Source organism: Sinocyclocheilus grahami, unplaced genomic scaffold (assembly GCF_001515645.1).
Source record: "Sinocyclocheilus grahami isolate Dianchi unplaced genomic scaffold, SAMN03320097.WGS_v1.1 scaffold1096.1, whole genome shotgun sequence".
In the NCBI taxonomy this organism is placed as follows: Eukaryota; Metazoa; Chordata; class Actinopteri; order Cypriniformes; family Cyprinidae; genus Sinocyclocheilus; species Sinocyclocheilus grahami.
This window is the reverse complement of record NW_015506275.1, coordinates 3,169-7,555: the sequence shown is the minus strand read 5'-3', so window position 1 is coordinate 7,555 and position 4,387 is coordinate 3,169. Positions and strand designations below refer to the sequence as shown.

At 37.6% G+C, this 4,387-nt stretch overlaps 1 protein-coding gene across 1 annotated transcript in view; it reads right to left on the bottom strand.

Annotated features, from left to right (window-relative positions):
- The window catches only part of LOC107566725 (protein FAM135B-like), a 51,154-nt gene extending 47,716 nt beyond the window's left edge, over window positions 1–3,438 (bottom strand). Inside the window, exon 1 of the mRNA XM_016252252.1 lies at window positions 3,174–3,438. The gene's annotated coding sequence lies outside the window, so the exon portion shown is untranslated. The remainder of the gene's footprint in view (window positions 1–3,173) is intronic.
- Between the last annotated feature and the right edge of the window lie 949 nt (window positions 3,439–4,387).

Genomic DNA, 4,387 nt, shown 5'->3' with positions numbered 1-4,387 from the left:
GCGCGCATATATCTATTTGAGCCTTGTGCTTGTAATTGAACATAGCAAATGTTAATGGCACTTTACACGAACAGAGTACAAAATTGGGCCACTCTTAATCAAACGAAGCCACTTATACAAATATTCAGTGAAAGAAAGTTCTTAACCTTCGGGAAATGTTCATCATCAACCTCAGAATATCAAGTTGTGTAGTCTAGAACGTTTTATATTGTTTTATATTAATTGCCTTCTCTATCTATATGCATGCCATTCAAAAGCTTGGGATCAGTAAGATTTTTAAGGTTATACTCAGTCACAAGCTTTCTTGTATTCAGTTTAGATGCTGCTTTGCCTAATCACAAGCTTTCTTGTATTCAGTTTAGATGCTGCTTTGCCTTCTTTGAATGTGTTTTCCTTTTCATTCAGAGCTCATTGCAACATTTTATGAGATTTATGTATTTCATAAATCTATTAAAATACATTGTAATACAGCACAAACTTTTTGTACTTTAAAAATGAATTCAATCGCAATGCCAATAGTGTTCAGCCTTTACAGGAATAAGACCGATATGGAATAAACACAAACACAACAAATCCACCTTAGTCTCTACATGGCCATGGCAAGAAAGACAAACATGCAACAACTAGTTCAGTGATTCTGCCTAGAAAAGCTTAAAAAACTGCTGACTCTGCTCAGAAAACCGCCAACAACATTTTAGACGGCACACATCAGCAGACACAATGCTGTTGGGTTTATACCAAAATGGCAATGAATTAAGTTGTTGAACTGGAACATAATAAATCAAAGGATTGTGGATAATCACATTTGGTTCTTCATTACACTGAAAATGAAATGTCACTTGGGCACATTGCAGTATCTAATGCATTATGCTCTATATGCACATTTTGGCAAGACTTGTAGATCATCCAGATATTCCATGCATACAGAAAATCCACATGCTATGCATAGTATTCATATACATACTATAGTTGCATGCTACTTTCTTTCCAAAATAGTAGAGTAGATAATAGTTTGAAACAGTAACATACTCGTTTTCTTAAGTACGCTGGCTGTGACGACTCAAAAGGTCACAAGTGTCTGCTTTGCTACATACAGACAGAAGACAGGGTGAAGTTGGGTGAGATCACAGTGGTTTGGTTTGTGGTTAGATCACAAGGCACATAATTGTCTCAATAAAACGTCTAAAGCCAAAAGTGCATGATGATTCTTACTGTGCCAGGGTATAAAGAGATGGATGGATAATTGAAGATTGATAGATAGATCTAATCTGCATGAGTCTTGCAGCTCTGTATAATGAAGTCATGCGGTAGGACAGGGGTGCTGGTAAAAGATTTATACAGCATGCGCTTGACCCTGCGGGAACAATGTGATAGTGAAAAGAGATTAGAGAAATCACATGAGAGAGAGTCACAGGACCGCCTGAGTACAAACTGTTACAAATCCACACAGAGACCTGAGAAAACCTGACACGACGACACACTGCATCTGACGGTTCACACACAGAGCTGTTCACATTACAGTATTCACAGCTGATTCAAAAACGAACGTGTGAAATTGTCCTGAATAGTCCCAGATAGCAGCCTAAAATGAGAGAGATGAAATCATGCTAAAGTACAATGAAGTTCCTGTCTGCATTACACCGTGTTATAACCCGGTGTGACACAACAGGTCATTTTTATGCACAGTTAGGGTGAAAATACTGTGTGATGCAAATCAGAACATTAAGACTATTAATATGCAGTTTTGAGGAGAAGGACTGACCAATGAAATTTTACTGTGGGTGGGGTTATCTGACACAATGCAGAAACAGAAGCCAAACAATCAACAAAATATCCAATTGTTGTGACTGGTTAGTGCAAAAAGCACTTGGAAGATATTTTAGTGGTCACTTTGTGTGTCCTAACCAGGTATGATGTTTACTAGAAGTAAAGTTGTTTTAACTCAATGGAAGGAAAATGTTGAATGGCACAGCATAATCAAAGCCAAAATGAATGTATTTGATATTTAATGTACAGCTATTTAGATTAAAAAGTCTCTGTTGGTGGGACTGCTCAGCGAAACTCCGGTTGCTCTTCGTTTGTCTTCATCTGTTACCATAAAAAGTCTGATTTACATGGAATGTAAGATTTTAGGTTCGAACTATTAACATGTTAAAGAAATAGATATCATAAACCAGCAATAAACTATTTTCTTTGATTATGTTGATGTTTTCTAAATATAAACTGCTCAAAGGGTAATATTAACAGTCCAGATTATTCCAGATTTTACATCGCCTGTAAATGTCAGCCATGAGCTGAATTTTTAAGTCTCCTCTACACGAGACGAGTAATTTGGAAAAATAGATCCTCAGTCCCGCTCGCCAAGACGGTGCTATGATTGTCAGATTTATTGACCTTCACGAATACAAGCCAGATATGCATTTAGAAGAGTTTTGATCTTGTGAAATTATCCAATTCAAGGTAAACATCTGGATTTCCCTAATGCAGAGTAACTCCAGTGGTTTTAGTGAGCTCCTGCAAGATGTTGAGTTTCTTGAGTCTTCAGCTGGCTGTTTTTGTCAGTTCAGCCCTGCTAGAAACAGCTCATTACTTGAAACCTCTCAGAGCGGAAGAAGAGACGTTTACACTCAGTTTTGTACCAAATACATGAAGGAAAACCAAAAGCCTAGATGTTTTTCCTCACTGTTACATGAAAATGCGTCATGCAAATCCTTGTCATGACTCATATGTCTATACGGTTCCTTCAGGATTTGATTGAACTCTTTCTGACCCATCAAATGACATATTAGCCGTCCAACAGAACAGAAAGCAATGCGCCCTAAATCAAATCATTCCCAGTCGTGGTGTCCGGCACACGGCGTACCGCTCAAGTCAACATCAATGTCACATGCTTCAAATGTGTTGTTGTTGTGTAGAAATACAGTGCTGTGTGTTTCTGCTGGAGCCAGATGGCTGGCGCGTTGCATTGGCAGAATATGCATCCAATATGTTCCTTACAGGGATTTATGCCGGATAACGGAAATTTCCCTGCCGGTCCACCTAAGAGCAGCTTAAAGACCAGACAAGACTAAACAGTCATTAGAAAACGTCAGTCAAAAGCGAGTCCGCGGTCAACGTGAGCCAAACACAGATGAACAATAACAGAGAAAGAGCGTAAACGTCCGTTAGCTTACCTGCCTGTGCGACGATGCTGCTGCGTGACCCGGAGGCGTGATCCACGCACCCGCTTTGATCCTATGTCATTAAGTTGAGAGGGAGGGAGTGTGTGTTGAGAGCAGGAGCAGGTCTCAATGTTGACACAGGCATGAGCGGCTCACGGCTGCTGCTGCTGCTGCTGCTGGTACTGATGCTGTTGTTGCCATGGTGATCATTCAGCTCCTGCATGCTGCAGTAGCGCGCTTGCATTCTCCCACCTCCAGAGATGATGTCCAATCTGCTTAAGTGCTGCTGCGCCACTCGCTTGCCCCCCCCTCTCTCTCGCTCTCTCTCACGCTCGCTCTCTCCCCTCTCTGTCTGAGGCTGGATGCATGATAATAAGGGATGGATGTGTGCTCTGTGTTGTCAGATGCACTATGCGTACAGGCTTACGTCAGTGTCAATAGATGTGAGATAATTTAGCTTTACTCACGATTAACACCCTGAGTGTGTCTCAGCACTTACAGTTTAAGTTTAGGATTAATATTTATGTGAAAAATAAACCCAGTCATTCACTTAGGTTGGATTAAACTATTTTCCTTTTAACGATATCTTTCAATTAATCAGCCAATCAATACATAAATACATGTAAAATAATAATACAAAAATTTAGATTTTTTCCCCCTTTTGTGTTCACCTCTGCCTATTACATTAGCATTGGTTGGTATCTTTTAAAAGCCATTTTATGAATGACATTTTTGCTTAAATGGCAAAATAATATTTCAGACTATACAGACTAATTTTAGAATGTTTTGCAAATTACAGTGCTAGTAATTGTCAGAGGTTTATTTTTAGTAGTAGTGGTAGTAGTAGTAGCATTGTTACTGCTAATATGTTAGTTGATGCTCATTAATGTTAATCATTTTAGTAATTGTCAGAGGGATTATTATTACTATTAGCATTGCAATAATTAATATTATTATTTTCATTGCCATTTTATGGATAATTTTATCTTGGAGGCAAAAAGCATATTCATTTACATAATGTATAATAAAAGATTTGAAGTATTGCTGTTTCAAGTCATTTGTTTAATATTGTTTCCGAATTATACAAACCTGTATAATATGTATATAATATATATAATGTATATTTGTAATCCAGAATTTATTAAATTATTTATATAATATATATTATTTATAATATATTGTTTGTATACATATATATATATATATATATATATATATATATATAT